Genomic DNA, 17,104 nt, shown 5'->3' on the forward strand with positions numbered 1-17,104 from the left:
GCCTCTTTGTTTTTTTTTTTTTTTTTTGGGTACTGGGGACTGAACTCAAGACCTTGCACTTGTGAGGCAGGAGGTAGAACCACTGAGCTAAATCCCTGGCCCTGATATATTATTTTCTTTTAAGTAGAGTTTTTCATTTGTGTTTGTTTTAAAAAATGCAAATCCCCCAAATCTGAATAACAACCAGAGCAAAATTGTTGTGCCTTCTATTTATCTTTGATTCCTCTCTTGGTAATTGTTTAAAGAAAAATAATTTTTAAATTTAGATTCATTTTATTAGGTTCAGAGTGTGTGAGGAATCGTAGACTCCCTCTTTCTTCACCTTGTATGACTTCTGTTAACATTTGTTACGCCTTATTCTAAAATTGAGTCTCAAACTGGAGTGCCTTTGAGGACAGATACTTCTGTAAATGTTCTTTGACCTAAATAGCTGAGCCTTTGTACTAAGTTTTATTTTTGTATCTAATCAGGTTCCTAATCATAGTCTGTAAGAAAGAATGTGACTTTAATATTGGACTTTATGGGTGTGCTCGAGTGTCTGTGGTTTTTTTTCTTTAAATCATAGCCATGTGGTAGGTAAATTTCCTATATCATTATGGTTCTGTTTTATTGGTGGCCATGGAGTGGGTGTTTCTTGGAAATGGCCAATTCTTATTAAAATATTCCTGAAAGAAAATTTAATTTGGCCATATAGACTAATCATACCAAAAAAAAACTTTGCCACCAGATTAACCAATTTCTTTTCACCAGTAAAACACACTCAAAATTACTTTAATTCATTTCCCATGTGTAAATCAGATCTTGTTCACCATTGCTTAAGAATCAAAGTAAGTATATTACTCTAATGGGAACTTGGGAAATCTCTCATTGATGCATTATAAAGGACACATATACATTTTTACTTCATCAATTATCTACAGCTAATTTACAATAAGGTGGCATTTCAATGGACTTTTATATATGTAAAATAACTGTAGAGAAAAAAATTAAATTTTACACCTTGAAAATATAGTGGTACCTGGGATCACAAACACTTTTGTTCGCAAAACAAACAATTTGGTTAACAAACAGAAGCAGTTGGCAAAACTTTGTTTTTCTTTGCATCAGGTGATGAACACAACTATGGTCATCTTTACTGCACAGACATAAATGTGGCCACCTTTTCCAGCATCGTAGAATGAATTAAGTTGGTGAACCAAGGTGTCATCATACCCAAAATAAACACTTTCTATAATATATCTTAACTTTCAAATAAAATCTTGATGGCTTGTATCTAGATGTCCCCCGCAAACCTCATGCAGTCATAGGTGGGCAGTTTCGAAGGTGGCTGGATTAGGGTCTGTGATGCTGGGATTAAGGATACCCCAGCCTGGGTGTGGGTGGCACCACCCCAAAGGTGAGGCACCCGGTTGGAATATAAAGGGACAGAAAGAAGCTGCTTTGCTGCCTTCTCCCTGCCCTGCTTTGTGTGGATTGTTTCTCCTCTGTGATGCTCCTCTCCCGTGCCATATAGAATATGGACATACAGACTTCCTTGGAGCCAGCTGACTAGGGACTGAAACCTCTACAAGCTGTGAGCCAAAATAAACCTTTCCTCCTTTAACTTGGTTCTTGGGTACTTTGTCTCAGCAATGAAAAAAATAAGATATTGATTATAGGTTTGTAAGCATTGTTTGGTTGGTTGGTTTGGGGTTTTTTTGTTTTGTTTTGTTTTGTTTTTGAGACAGGGTCTCACTATGTAGGTGAGACTGACCTGGAACTCACTATGTAGCCCAGGCTGGTCTCGAACTCACAGCGAACCTCCTTCCTCAGCCTCCCGAGTGCTGGGACTACAAGCGTGCGCCACCACTCCCAGCTTGTATAATTCTTTTTTAGTTAATAAGTAGTCATTTAGCTGAGGTAGACTAGGTTTTTGGTTTTTTGTTGTTGTTGTTTTGTTTTGTTTTTGAGACAGGGTCTTGCTATGTAGTTTAGCTGGCCTTGAACTCACTATGTAGTCCAGGATGGCCTCAAACTTGTGGCAGTCCTTCTGCCTCCTGCCTCCTAAGTGCTGGAGTTAACAGCTGTGTACCACTATGCACCACCCGGCTAAAGAAGACAAGATCTTTCTAAATGCAGGTCCTTACAGAATTTTTAGCAAGTAAATAAAATATCGATGAAAGGTATTCAACAAACTTTGTCCAGGTTAAAAGGGTTCAATTTCCCAAACAAATGAATTATTTGAAAGGCAACAACTCCCCCTAATGCCAACAGGAGGGAGAATGGCAGAAAGTGACAAGACTGTAATGTTTGTATTGCATCTGTTTTAAACAGACAGGAGGTGCTCAAGGGATTACATTTCCTCAGTGTACAGCAGCTGTGGCTCTGGGACTGGCAGAGGCCCTGTGGCTACCACCTGAGTCTCACCACTCGCTTTCCTCAGAGGAAACAGGAACACCGACTATGACTCCCACCCTCTCTCCCAGGGTCTTGCCCCACCTGGGCATTTGGCTGGACCCTCACAGACCATCCTGTCTCCACCCTGTCCAAGGACACTTGTACAGAACTCGAGCCTGAGCAGGAGCTCAGCCCCATGGGTTTGAAGCACTATAGGCTTCTCACTCCGTGCCCTGTCAGCTCTCCTCTCGTGACTCTGGTGGGACCAGGGGTCCCCAGCTTCCACTAACTTCTTTTTTACCACCCTCTAGCTCTGTGCTGTGATTCTCTGGAACAAGACAACCAGAAAACATGTCCCGGGAGAGAAAGGACAGGAAGAATACTGAGGGGGTTAGGGCCTTCCTAAGGGAGAGCCAGAGAAAGAGGACTACTAAACCAGTTCGTAGGGTTGAGTTCATAGACTTCAGTGAGAAACAAAGCTGTGCCTTGAAGCTTTACCTCTTCCTGGCCCTATTTTTACCTCTAGGCTGCCTTGCCAAGTCCATTGCCAGGTACATATTGTAGTACATATTTCCAGGCTCTTATGTCCCATTTAAAGACTTGGACAAAACAATTGAATGAGAAAGTTTAACATTTATTTAGGGCAAAAGAAGTGCTCTGCAGAGTGAGTGTGGGCCGGGTAAAGCAGGAAAGGAAGTACAGCCTACAAAATGCAGGGTAGGCTGATGAAAAGGCTTACAGCAACCACAAATTTAAAGGCCATCATCTTTTATATCCCCTGCTCAAGCATTATATTTAAGCCATTCTATCTAAAACCTGCTCAATCTCGTGCCAGAAGATTGATATCAGGTTCAGTGCTCAGTTTGAACTTGTGCCAGAAAAACTGAAGACAGCATTTCCTGACTGAGGTCTGGTGCAGGACTCAGAAGCTCGCTCTTCACATACCCTGTCTCTCTGTGATTAACAGGTCCCTATGTTTGACAGGTCAGGTTCCACTGCCCAGCCTCCTTGCCATGCCCTGATCTCCTGCCTCAACTTCAGTACTTGGGATCAAACCCAGGATCTTCACAATGACCTACATCCCCAGGATTTTTAAAATTTTTTTTCTTTTGAGACAGAGTTGTTGTGATGTGTGACCATAGGGTGGTGCAGAGGATGAAAACATTACTCAGAGGTGAAACTTGGTCCAAACAGAGAGACCCAGAGGGACTGTCTGAGAGAGCCCAGTGCAAGGGTGTTTCAAGGGAGCAAGTCCTGAGCTGAGAACTCTTTGGCTTTTATTTAGAAAGTCAGTGCAAGAAGAAAAACAGCTTGGGTAAAGAGCTGCATCAAGCTGTATCAGGGCAAGGGCAAGGACAACAGCCAGACACAAGCTTCACTAAACTTCTTGTCGCTTTCCAACTGTGCTGTGCTGAGTACACAAGACACAGACCCACGTGCTTTTGCCCCCGCTGATCCCTTCACAGTTTAACCACTCACTCTGTTCAGGGCCTGTTGCTTTTGCCCCAAAGGCCCCTTCATGACTAATCATTCATTCCTCTTGCCAAGTCTCCCACACAATGTCTCACGAAGTCACTACGTTGCCCAGGCTGGACTTAAATTTTCATTCCTCTTGCTTCAGTCTCCCAGGGTGCTGTGATTATAGATATGCACCACCACGCTCAGTTTCAGTGTCTACTTAATTAAAGCTTGTGGTTTCATTACCTTTCCAGACCTTTTAAAAATATCTTTCATAATGATTTTTTTTCAGAGGAGGTACTAGCTCAAGCAGAAATTAGTAAAAAATGTTTATTGAAAGCTTACTCTGTGCTAAATCTATTCTCTATCCTCACAACTTTTTGTTTGTTTGTGTTTTGAGGTAGGATCTCACTATGTAGTTGAGACTGCCCTGGAACTCACTGCGTGCCCAGGCTGATCTCCTGAACTCACAGTGATCCTCCTGCCTCAGCTTCCCAAGTGCTGGGATTATAGGCATGCACCACCACACCCAGCCCTCACAACTCTTTGAAGCAGAAATCAGTGTTAAACAGGTTAGTTGATCACTTGTTGTGGCACATGCAAACCTCAAAGAACAATGGGCATCTGAATGTTTGCTTGAGGGATTTAAAGGAGGAATTAAGGAAAGTGAATGCTTTGATCTGGATTAGATGCTGTCTATAAATGGATATGCTGATAATTTTTTCTAGAAGGAGGGGAGAATATACTGACACTAAAACTGCAATCTCTACATGAGCCATGGTAGGGAATTTTTTCATTGTTGTGATTTGGGCAACGCTCATGTATTGTCTGGGTTCAGGCTATCTTGATCCTTTCTGCTCACAGAGTGATCATGTTCAATGTTGATGTTTTGTGACATTTTTATATTCAAGACGAGAATGTCAAGGTCTACTTGTAAGTGCCAGGCTAGCTCCTGAATGTCAAGGGCTGTTTCTCTCTTTCTTAGTGCCTAAACTCAAATCCAGGTTTGTGTGACTGCAAATATCCCCAAGTGACCTCTTGTTCACAGATGACAGACTTTTTCGTATAAGTTTATTTTTCCTGTCGTGGTATGGTTACTGTGTATTTGGGCCCAATCCCTTGTAAAATTGTAGGCCCTAAATGTTTGTTGAGTGAATGAAACAATGAAGATGATTGTTAAGGATGACTGCCTGGGAGAAAATTGCAGCTCTACCACCAATCAGAATGTTACTTGATACAATATATATTAATAGTTAATCCTCAATCCATACACAAATTTTGTTACTTGCCCCAATATTGTCTTTTACAGCTATTTTGCTACATCAGCTGAGGCCAGGATCCAATGTAGAATCACACACCATATCTTTGCCATATATTCTCAGTCTTCTTCATGCTCAAAAGTGGCTTTTCATGACCTAATAGTTATTTACAGAGCATCCCTCAATATGAATTTATCTAATGTTTCCTCATGAAATTGAGTTTTGGGCCATGCACTTTTTTTCTATATGGAAAATGGAGCCCAGGGCTTCTGTAAGGCTAGACAAGTGCTTTAGGACTCACTCTCAGCCCCCAAGGTCATGCACTTTTAACAGAAAAGCCCCAGAAAAAATGTTATTTCCCTCTCAGTGCATCTTACTAGGAAGCACATGATCTTTATTTCTCCCGTTATTGGTGATGTCACCAGCGAACATGGGTCCTTGCCTCAGTGATAATGGAAATCAAAACTAAAGCAACAGTATGACTTTACAGGCAAAGCTTTAATTAGAAGGTAAGAGAAGATAAGGAAAGAACTCCAGCTTGAGTAATAGTGGGAGGATACACACTCTCACGAAGAGGGTAAGACTGACCCACAACAAAGGACTGGGGGCCAAAGGACCATGGTCCAGTCCATCATTAGCTCAGTCCTGATTGCGCTGTTCCAGAGGAATCCTCATGTCTTGAGTAATTTAATTCTTGTGAGAGGCTCTGCTGGACTTCAAGACAACCATAGGTTTAGGGCAATGGAGATTCTGGGAGTAGTTGAATGTAACTCTCTTATCCTGGTCTTGTCAGTCTTAAAGGGTAATGAGATAGTTTGATAGACTTAGGACTAATAACCCTTGTTTTTCCAACTTTTAGATAGACACTCCCTGAAAGACTAATATGCAGAGCTGAAAAATATTTGACTCGGGGGTTTTACCAAATGAAAATCAAGTTTTGCTCTACTTTTAGTTACCTATTGGACATTTGTAGGCCCAAGTGAGAAGCCACTGTGTTTAGCAAAAGGCACGTTTAAGTCTCATGTCACAAGAAGACACAAATCATGGTTTTAAAGTCCCAGGAGTTTGTCCTCTGTCCCTATAGTGGTCTCTGACTATGTCATGACTTTGTCCAAGTTACCCTTGATCACTTGGACTTATTCGTTCCGCTAGGTGTAACCTCTGTAACATTAGTAGTTTCCCTTTGTAATCAATAAGTAATTTGTAGGAGTCATTCTGTATAAACAGCCTATTTCTCTATTTTATCATTTATGATTTTTTAGCTCCATCATGTTCATTCATCGGCATTTTACTAAAAGGAAGAGTTTATTCACTTTCTCATTTATGTCAGTAAAAATTTATGGATTGATATTTTATTCAATGGGCTGTACACTATTACGATTTCATGCTGAAGTTGCCAGATTTGGCCAGTGAGCTCCTCAAGGTAGCTCCTGTTTCCTTTTACATGTTCCCATCGTTATCACCATCATCCTTACAATCTGGTGAATCAAGACCCTCTAAACTTATCTAGGGCCGGAGATTTAGCTCAGTGGTTGTGCCGCCCGCCTCGAAAGAGCAAGGACCGGATTTCGATCCACGGTACCAAAAAAAAAAAAAAAAAGCATTTCCGGAATCGCCCTTTTCTTAAAGGAGCGCAGACCCCCAGGCTCTTCAAAAAGCTACCAATGGGCCGGGCGTGGGGCGCTCGCCTGTAATCCCAGCACGCGGGAGGCAGAGGCAGGAGGACCGCTGTGAGTTTGAGGCCAGCCTGAGCTGCAAAGTGTGACCTTGCCTCAAAAAAAATTTTAAAAAGCTACCAAGTCGGTGTTCCTCCACTTCCTGCCTGTAGGTGGAGCCCTAGAGCCCAGACCTGGGCCAGCTGAGTCGCGGACCAACCTTTTCCGGTTGTGGCCGGAAGTCTCTGGAGAGGGGCGGCTCCGCGTGACCCGAGTCCGCGTAGGAGGGGTCGAAGGTCTCGTCCCAAAGGCTGACGAGGCGGGAGAACTGGCTGGTAGGCCGAGAAACTGGTGGGCTGGAGCGGCGTCGGCGGCGTTCCGTCAGCGGAGGAAGGTACGTGACAGGCGGGGGTGGTGGCAGGGGCCGCCTAGGCTGCGGACCCCCGGCCACCGAGCCTGAGCTCAGCGGCCCAGAGAGGAACCTGGCCGTGACTGGGGCTCTCGGTCCCAGAAGAAAGGTCAGGGCGGTGTGGTCTTCCTTTCCTGAAGAACAGCACCGGGAAACTTGAGCCCTGAGAAAAGGAAGGGCTTCCTTTCCGGACGAGGGCTCACCAGGACGCCCTTTCTTTTCTCGGTACGCGATGGCCGCCCTGGTGTGGCAGTGTTTGTAATCAACTTGCCCTGGGTGGAGAGACAGCGAAGTGAACAGATTTGGGAGGCGGGAAAGAAAGCGATAAGCGGTAAGGGACTGAGACCTGGCCTCCGACTGCCCGTTATGTTCCGTAGGCCAGATCTTTTTCGTGTGCTGAGCCTAGTTTTCTCACTTGTAAAACGGGACAGTGTTTCTCAAAATACGGTTCTCGTACCATCTGCTTTGAAATCCTCAGAGATGCCAACTCTGCATTGTTGAACTCAAACCAAACACCTGGTTTGGAATCTGAGTTTCGAACTGAGGAAACGTCTTTTGAACGTCAGCTTCTGGAATCCTATACATACTGATTTCGAAGCTCCTTTGGTCTTGGGTGCTTTCCTTTCTTCGCTTTGAGGCAACTGGAGCCATTTCTGGAACTTTGGAAGAACTGGGATGTTTAGCCTAGAAAAGAACACTGAACGGAAAATAACAGTCTTTTTTTTAAAAGGGGGCTGGGTTTTAGCTCAGTGGTTCCGGCGCCTGCCTCGAAAGCTCAAGGACCAGAGTTCGATCCCCGGTACAGAAAAGAAAAGAAAAAAACCCACACAGAAAAAAAAAAAGAGAGAGAGCTTCCACATCATCTTTGGCTAGGCAGACGGGCAGACCTAGGACTATTAGGTGGATTCTACAGGAGCACAAGATTTTTTGCTTAATATAAGAAGAATTTAATGGAAAAATCATCAAAGATGACCAGTGATGGGATGTATTGTCCAGTTATGGAAGAAATTATTCAGATGTTAGATGACATTCCTTTCCAACTTGAAAGTCTCTGATTCTAAGTTGTGTTAATCTTTCCAGTACTGGCTCTACCAACAGAGTAAATGTGATTTTTCTTTTCATGTCTTCTCTATCCTCCAATATACATTTCCTGTGTGTAAGTCCAACACACTTGAGTTTATGTAATCTCTTCCTGGTCAGCATCTGTCTTTTCGAGGACTTTGGAATGACTCCACATCTAATAGAGGTGTCTGAAATGTTTGTTTTGTGAATTATTAAACAGGAAGCCATCACATCAGTTAATTTTCTAAGAACAACTTGCAAATGCCTCTGAAAACTGTGTGACAGAAGCCAGTGAACTCTTTGGGGACACACGGTGGAGGACCCCTTGAAGCTGGTCATGCCAGCCTTCTCTTCCCTGGGTCATAAATCCTTAAGCCTTTCTTTTCCCAGCAGTGTGTGTAGATGTGAGAGAATTTTTGCAGTCCATAGATAAGCTTTCCATTCAGCGCTTTTCTTATGGATTTGACTTGTCAGTTTGTCCTCTCTTAGATGTAATCTATAGATGATACTTCTAGCGTAGCTTTAGTTTTCTAATGAAATTTCCTTATTTTGTCATTTATAAGCACTAGGTCACTTTTCTGCCCCCTGTTAGAATGCTCAAGATTGTTTTATGTTGTCTTATGGAGCAGAGATGCCATGTTATGAGCCAATTCTGCTGACCATGCCACCCCCCCATAAAAAGGTTGGTGGGATTAAGCTAAAACTTCATGCTTGATGCTTTTCTATTTGTCTATCTGTCTTTCTTTTTCTTTTTCTTTTGAGACTGTCTCACTATGTAATTCAGGCTGGTTTGGAACTTGAGGCAGTCCTCCTGCCTCAGCCTCCCAAGTGCTGGGGTTACAACACCACACCTGGGATTACCACCACACCTGGCCTGTTTCTGTTTCTTGGGTTTTGTTTTTTTTGTTTTGCTGGTAGCAAGCATCGAACTCAGGACCTTGCACTTGGGAAGGAGGCAGAAGCACAATGCCACTGAGCTAAACCCCCAACCCTGTGTTTCTTAAGATTAAAAGAAATGTGAAATGCTTACTGAGATGTTACATATGTGGTGTTGGATAAAATGCCTTTTATTTGTAGAAGTTTTAAAAACTTCTCAGTCTGGGAGTTTCCTTTTATAAAAATATCTGAATTGGTGCTTTAATACGTGTGTTCTTCAGACCACTGATTTGAAGAGATGCCTCTGATAAGCAGGGTTCGATGATTAAGTTTGGGGAAAGCTGCATACTATCATTCTTAGAGTGTCTGTATTTAGTACCATATGAAGGCTCTAAAAGATCCCGCAATAAATAAATCATCTTCAAAGCTAGAGTAATACCTTATTTCATTTGTTTAACCTGGTGTTGACCGTTGTTTGATGTGAAACCCCCTCCTCTTTTTTAAATTGAAGCATACATTGGCAAGTTCTGACCTAAAGTCAGAAGTTATAGGCCAATTCTAGCCCAACTGCTTGTTTCACTTTTTTTGTTATTGTTATTTTGTTTTTTTGAGACAAGGTCTTGCTCTACAGTTCAGGTTGGCTTTGAATTCACTATGTAACCCAGGCTGACTTTGAATTCGAAGCAGTTCTCCTGCCTGGGTCTCCCAAATGCTGGAATTACAGGCATGTGTCACCAAACCCAGCCCACATTTTTAAGTGGGGAATAAATCAAAAGAATATTTCATAATACATGGCATTTGTAGGAAAATTGAATGTCAGTGTTTATTTTAGCCATACCTTTTTTTTTTAAGTAACCGGGAACCGGGGATTGAACTCAGGTCCTTGCGCTTGCGAGGCAGTCGACAGAACCACTGAGCTAAATCCCCCCTCCTTTTTTTTTTTTGAGACAGAGTCTTACTATGTAGTTGAGACTGACCTGGAACTCACTACGTAGCCCAGGCTGGTCTCGAACTCACAGCAATCCTCCTGCCTCAGCCTCCCCAGTGCTGTGATTACAGACATGTGCCACCACGCCCAGCTCAAACCTATTTATTTTATTTACTGTATTACTTTAGACTGTTCTGCTACAGTAGTGGAGTTGAGTAAATACTAAAGAATTTGTGGTCTACAAAGTCTAAAATGACCTTTTTTTTTGAGACAGGGTCTTACTATGTAGTTGAGACTGACCTGGAACTGTGTAGCCCAGGCTAGTTTTGAACTCACAGCGATCCTCCTGCTTTAGCCTCCCAAGTGCAGGGATTTCAGGTGTGCGCCACCACACCTGGCTTTAAAGAAAAACACTTGCCTGTTCATGACCTGTAAAATTTACATTACTTTTTAACATTTAATTTTAAAACAATTTTAGACTTTAAAATCTTTAGGGCCAGGGATTTAGCTCAGTGACACTGTACCTGGTTGGCAGTTGCAAGGTCCTGAGTTGGATCCCCAGTACCAGGAAAAAAATTTTTTAAACTTTAAAAATATTCCACTCAGGGCCGGAGATTTAGCTCAGTGGTTCGGTGGCCTGCCTTGCAAAGCAAGAACCCAAGTTCAATTCCCGGTACCAAAAAAAAAAAAAAAATTCCACTCACTCCAAGTGCACTGTTTACTTGATTTCTCTTGTTAACATTTAACTATATTAAAATTACCTAAGCAAGAAACTTAATTTTTGGGGGTTTGGGGTTTTGAGACATGGTCTCATGATGTAGTTCAGACTGCTCTGGAACTCACTGTGTAGCCCAGGCTGGTCTTAAAGTCTCAGGGATCCTCCTGCCTCAGCCTCCCGAGTGCTGGGATTACAGGTGTGTGCCACCATGCCTGGCCAACAAATTTAATATTGATAAGATACTAAGCTGTAGACTTTATTCAAAATTTACCATTTGTCCTAATTCTCTGTCTGTTCCAGAATCTCAATCAGATGTAGTCATGTCTCTTTAATTTATTCTCTTCCAATCTGGGACAGTTCCTTACTCTTGTTTGTCTTATATGACTATAGACTTTTTTTTTTCCAGTATTGAGCTGTGAACCCAGGTTCCTTCCACTGGAACCTTTATTTTTTACTTTGAGTTAGTGTCTAAGTTGCTCAGGTAGGATTTGGGATCCTTCTGCTTCAGCCTTCCAAGTGCTGGGATTACAGGCATTCACCGCTGCACCTGGCTTATGACTATAACTCTTTTGTTCTGTTTTGTTTTTTATTTTTGGAGACAGAACCTCACAGTGTAGTTTAGGCTGGCCTTGAACTCACTATGTACCCTAGGCTTTCCTTGAACTCAGAAATCCTTCTTACCTCAGTCTCCCAAATGCTAGGATTACATACATATGTGTGCCACCATGGAGACTGTAAATTTTTTTTTTCTTCCTCAGGGACTGGAGATGAAACTTGACCTTGTGCATGCAAGGCAGGCATGGTGCCACTGAGCTAAATCCCTAGCACTAGACTGTAAATTCTTGAATAGGACTGGGAAGTTATTTTGTAGCATGTCTCTCTGAAACTTTTTTTTTTTTTTTTAATTGGCCCTGGGGATCAAACCCAAGGGCATTCTGCCACTAAGTCACATTCCTCCAGTACTCTCCCTTCCTTCCTTTCTTTCTTTCTTTTTTTTTTTCTTTTCTTTCAATTTTAAGACAAGATCTGGCTTAGTTACCCAGGCAGGACCTGCACATGCAATCTTCCTGCCTCATACTTCCTCAGTGGTGGGGTTACAAGTGTGCCACCGTACCCACTTTTTTGAGATATAGTTCACATGCAATAAAATTCACTTATTTTAAGATGTATAATTTGGTGGGCTTTAGTATATTCACAAGGTTATAGTCATCACCACTGTATAATTCCAGAACATTTTTATTATCCTCTCACAAAAAATGCTGTACATGATAGAAGTCACTCTTTTCTCCTCTCTTTCCATCTACTGACAACTGCTAACCTTGCTTGTCTTTGGATTTGAAAGTTCTGGACATTTAATATAAATGGAATTATATAATATGTGGCCTTTTTTTTTTGGTACTGGGGATCGAATTCATGTCCGTATGCTTGTGAGGCAGGTGGTAGAACCACTGAGCTAAATCCCCAGCCCTAATATGTGGTCTTTTATGCCTGGCATCTGTCACTAAGCATGTTTGCAAGATTCATCCATATTGTTTTGATTTGCATTTCTCTAATGACAGATAATTTTGAATATTTAAGTTTTGTTTTGTTTTGTTTTGTTTTACCTCATGGTGCTGAGGATTGAACCCAGGGCATTCACACAGAGCTATGTCCTTCCAGCCTTTTTTATTTTTTTTAATAAGACAGTATCTCACTAAATTGTTTGGCCCGGGCTTGAATTTATAATCCTTCTGCCTCAGCCTCCCAGAGTGCTGGAATTATAGTGTGCATCCCTATACCCTACCTTTCATGTACTTGTTGGCATTAGTATGTCTTTTTTATATATTCAAATCCTTTGCCCATTATATGATTGGGTTATCATCATGTACAGTTTTCAGTATAAATGTTCAAAGAGTTTGCAGATTCCCTGAAGCCCCTATAATTGTTGAACTCTGAGTGCACTGAACAGCAGAATCTGTGGCAATGCCAGTACTTCTGTGAGCTAAATGTAGTGGGATTTGGACACACTGAAGCACAGAATAAGCTGTCCAATCGAGACTGCAGATTGTACAGAGTTTGGCAGAACAACAACCACTTCTGACCACGCAGAGTTGGGGGCCATGGTGAAATGAAAGGGGTACTACTTATGTACAGAAAATACAGCATCATCCAAGATTTGGTAGGACTGCTTGGGCATCCTGCTGTTTGGGAGCTACTCTAGTGTTTGTATATAGAGGAGCAGAGGAGTTGCCATGGAATGCTCAAGACTGGTGATAATCTTGGGTAACTGCCTGTGGCTGTAGAGCTACTAGTGTACCCAGGCCTCTCCTGACACAAATCATTTGGCTATAACCAGACCATCTTGGACATGTACTTTAAAACAAATAATTTAAATTGTAAAGTAATGTATGTTCCTTTCAGGTAGGTAGATATTTGCTTTATCTTCTCCTTGTTTCTTGCCACTGGGTGCACAGTAATAGTTGTGATCATTTGTTTTAAAAAATTTTGTGTCTTGATTTTTGCCATTAGCATTTCCTTCTTTTCCTTTGACTGTGGCCCATTTGGACTCAAAAGATCATCCTGCCTCAGTCTCCCATGGAGCTAGGACTGAAGGTATATACCACTGGCAACCTATTAACATTGTACTTTATGTTACTTTATGGTACTTCTGCTACCTGGTTTTACTCCATGAGTCCTTACTACTCTGTTACTTTGTTACTGTGCCTTGCTATATAGTTATATATGTTACTTTATTTTGTCCAGGGCCTTGCTTGGAGATATATACCCCCAGCCTGTTAAATTTTTTATTTTGAGTCAAGGTGGTGTTAAATGGCAGCATAGTCCAAGGTAGGCTCAAACTTGTGATGTTTTCCTCACCCTTTCAGAATACTGGGTTACAGGCATGGAGCATGGTGCATTTTAATACTAATGTCTCCTTGTTCTTGACAGCCTCTTCAGTAAGCATTACTTCTAATGTATACGTATGTTTCCATTTCCTTAACTATTCACTTATTCAGTAAGTCAGTATGAAACCAGGCATGGTGGCACAAGCCTATAACCCCAGCATTCAGAAGGCTGAGGCTGAAGGATTACCATGAGTCCAAGGCCAGCCTGGGCTACATAGTGAGACCCTGTCTCAAACAAAAATAATATTTATAATAATAATGAGTAAATATGCCAGTAAGCTTTGTTATGCAGACATAATGTGTATAACAACCACTCAGCATGTTCTTAGCAGAGTGAAAATGTTTAGATTTTTTTATAAGGTGCACAGATTTTTTTAAAAAACTTTTGTAATGGTAAAATATGCATAACATAAAAGTTACATTTTACTTGATTTTGGGTACACTTCGTTGGCGTTAAGTACATTCACAATAGCATGTAACTATCACCACTATCTGAAACTTTCATCACAACAAATAGAAGTTCTGTACCCCATTGAACAATAACTACCCATTCTTTCCTTTGATTTTGGGTTTTGTTTTTTTTCTTTTTTCCCTCTCCTTTTTTTTTTTTTTTAGACAGGGTCTTGCTTTATAGTTCAGGCTGGTCTTAAACCTCTTATGTAGCCCAAGTTGGCCTCGAGCTTGCAGTGATCCTCCTGCTTTATACTCTGAATCTTGGTATTACAAGTGTGCACCACCACACCTGGCCCTCCATCTCTATGAATTTGCTTTTTCTGGGTATCTCTTATTAGGAAATATCACACAGTAAATGACCCCTATGTGAAATATGGGTTCCCCCCAATTTTTTACTATGTTAAAATACATATAAAATTTACCATCTCAATCATTTTAAGTGTATAGTTCAGTGGTATTCAGTATATTCGTATTGTTCTAGAAACAACCATCTGTCTTCAGAATCTTCATTTTAGCAAATTGAAACTCAGTACTCATTAAGCAATAACTCAGTAAATGGAAACAAGCTTTTGTACATAGGGAGGAGAGAGGAGTAAGGGGAGAAGATTGAGATAAATTTATTAAAAATAAAAATACAAGCTGAAAAAAAAACCAAACAAACAAATAGCTATTCCCTCCTCCCCACAGCCAATGATAACCATCACATTCTCTATGGTTCTGACAACTCAAGTTCCTCATATAAATAGAGTCATTTAATATTTGTCTTTTTGTGACTGGCTTATTTCACTTACCATATGTCATTAAGGTTCATCCATGTTGTGTCATATGTCAGAGTTTCCTTCCTTTTAATGGCCAAATAGTATTACATTGCGTTTATCTACCACATTTGATTATTCACTCATCTGGCTTTGAGCAGCTGGATTCTGTTTCATTGTTAGTTTGTTTTTGAGACAGAGTCTCTCTATGTAGTTCATGCAGGCCTTGAACTCACTATGTAGCCTAGGATAGCCTCGAACTTGGGGCAGGCCTCCTGCTTTAGCCTCCTGAGTGCTGAGATTGCAGACATGTACTACCACGCCCAGTAGATTCTACATTTTAGCTGGTTTTAGCTGTTGTGGCTGAGGCTGCTGTGGTCATGGATATATAAGTGTCTCTTTTAAGACCCTGCTTTCATTTCCTTTGGTACATACCTGGGAGTTAAATTTTATGTCATATGGTAATTTTATTTGTTTGTTTGTAGAGCCATAAACCATAGACCCAAGTTTCATCTCTTGTGATGGCATTTTTTAAAGTTAGAATCTGAAGGGGCGTGATACACAACTGTAATGAAATTGACACTTGCTTTTGCCTGGAGCAAATGTGGAACTCACTCAGCTATTCAAATCTGTTGCTAAAATGTTTTGAGGGGGAACCATAACATGTTCAGATCCTCAGAAATTTCCCTAATAGACGACCACTTGTTTGAGCAAATCATTTCACTTGCTTTTTCAACATTCTTTTGGGTTTTGATGTTGAAGGATCTCGTATTGGAGGGGTGCTGACTTCTTGCCTCAACTGATTCTGAACTGTTACAGAATCACTGAGACCACTTGCAAACTGTCTTTGTCCCTGCAGCATCACCATAAACCAATTTTAAATTTCATGTTTCTTTTCTTTTCTTTTTCTTTTTTTTTTTTTTAAGTACCGGGGATTGAACTCTGGTCCTTGTGCTTGCGAAGCAGTGGCCGGAACCACTGAGCTAAATCCCCGGCTATTTCATGTTTCTTTAAACCAGGTGTGGTGGTAAACACCTATAATCTGAACACTCAGGAAGGAGGCTAAGGCAGGAAGATTGCCAAGAGTTGAAGGCCAGCCTGGGCTACCTAGTGAGGTCAAGGCCAGCCTGAACTATATAGTGAGACCTTGTCTCAAAAAACAAATATGTGGGCTGGGGGATTTAGCTCAGTTCTGCCGCCTACCTCACAAGTGCAAGTACTTGAGTCCAATCCCCAGTACCAAAAAAAAAGTTTTCTAGCACTTTTTTTTAGTTTAAAACAAAATTTCATGTTAACACATTGTCTGTGATCCATGATTTATGGCACACTTTATTTTTTTAATTTTTAAATTTTTTGTTCACGTTGTTTGTAGTACATAATGATTGCATTTATTGTGATAGTTGGTACGTGTACATGGTGGTATACTTTAAAACCTACCTTCTCTCAACTGTACCTTAAAACCAACTGCACCAAACAGGTTGAATCTTGTCAAACACTATCATGGTTTGATGTACCATTTTCATACTGAAGATCCTTCTTGCAGCATTTACCATATGTTGGTTTGTTGTGGAGGTTTTTTGTTTTTATTTATTTTTTGTTTGTTTGTTTTTGTTTTCTGAGACAGGCTTTCACTAATTAGTTCAGGCTGGCCTTGAACTCACTGTGTAGCCCAAGCGGCCTCAAACTCGTGGCAGTACTCCTGCCTCATCCTCTTGAGTGCTGGAATTATAGGTATGTGCCATGCCCAGCCACCATGTGTTTTCATCTTGCCGCATTTTTTTCTTTTGTTACTTGTATTTTTGGTGTCATATGGATGAAATCATTACCAGAAATCAGTTTTACAAAGTAAGGACCAAGTAGCTTCTAGTTTAAGATTCTCAAAGATAACTTCAGCTGCTGCCTGGTTATCATGACCCAACTTCTTTACTTTTCACACCTTTGAAGATGACATAGATCTGTCTCATTATTTCACTGTTTATTGGGAGCACAGCACTTGAGTGATATGTCCTTGTCCCCTCTCTGGCTTAGGAACACACAGTAATCTGAAAGAGCACTTCTGTTAGGGTTATTGATTCAGGCTATGCCTCCTTTACATTTGCCTAGGGGACTATCTGTCTGTTCCATTTGGGGACCAGTCACCAGGTTGATTCACATAGTACACATGGTATGTGACAATTTAATAGCCACTCTCCTAATTACTCTTCAGAAGTGCCTTGTGATGATGAGGGCATCATGGCCCTTTTTTTTTTTTTTTTTTTTTATTTTTTTTG

General features: G+C 41.2%; 1 protein-coding gene and 1 pseudogene across 3 annotated transcripts in view; both read left to right on the plus strand.

The window, feature by feature from the left end:
• LOC104848296 overlaps positions 1 to 1,281 on the plus strand; it is a 3,307-nt pseudogene extending 2,026 nt beyond the window's left edge.
• The window catches only part of Rnf185 (ring finger protein 185), a 65,578-nt gene that overhangs the window by 16,177 nt on the left and 32,297 nt on the right, over positions 1 to 17,104 (plus strand). Inside the window, exon 1 of one of the 3 annotated variants that reach the window (XM_010603820.3) lies at positions 6,953 to 7,142. The exons of 1 other annotated variant lie outside the window; for it this stretch is intronic. The gene's annotated coding sequence lies outside the window, so the exon portion shown is untranslated. Of the gene's footprint in view, positions 1 to 6,952; positions 7,143 to 17,104 lie in introns of those variants that run through there. One more of the 3 variants, XM_010603819.3, reaches the window with a different exon arrangement.

The sequence above is a fragment of the Fukomys damarensis genome, unplaced genomic scaffold, assembly GCF_012274545.1.
Source record: "Fukomys damarensis isolate Sample0158 unplaced genomic scaffold, DMR_v1.0_HiC HiC_scaffold_12, whole genome shotgun sequence".
Taxonomy (NCBI): Eukaryota; Metazoa; Chordata; class Mammalia; order Rodentia; family Bathyergidae; genus Fukomys; species Fukomys damarensis.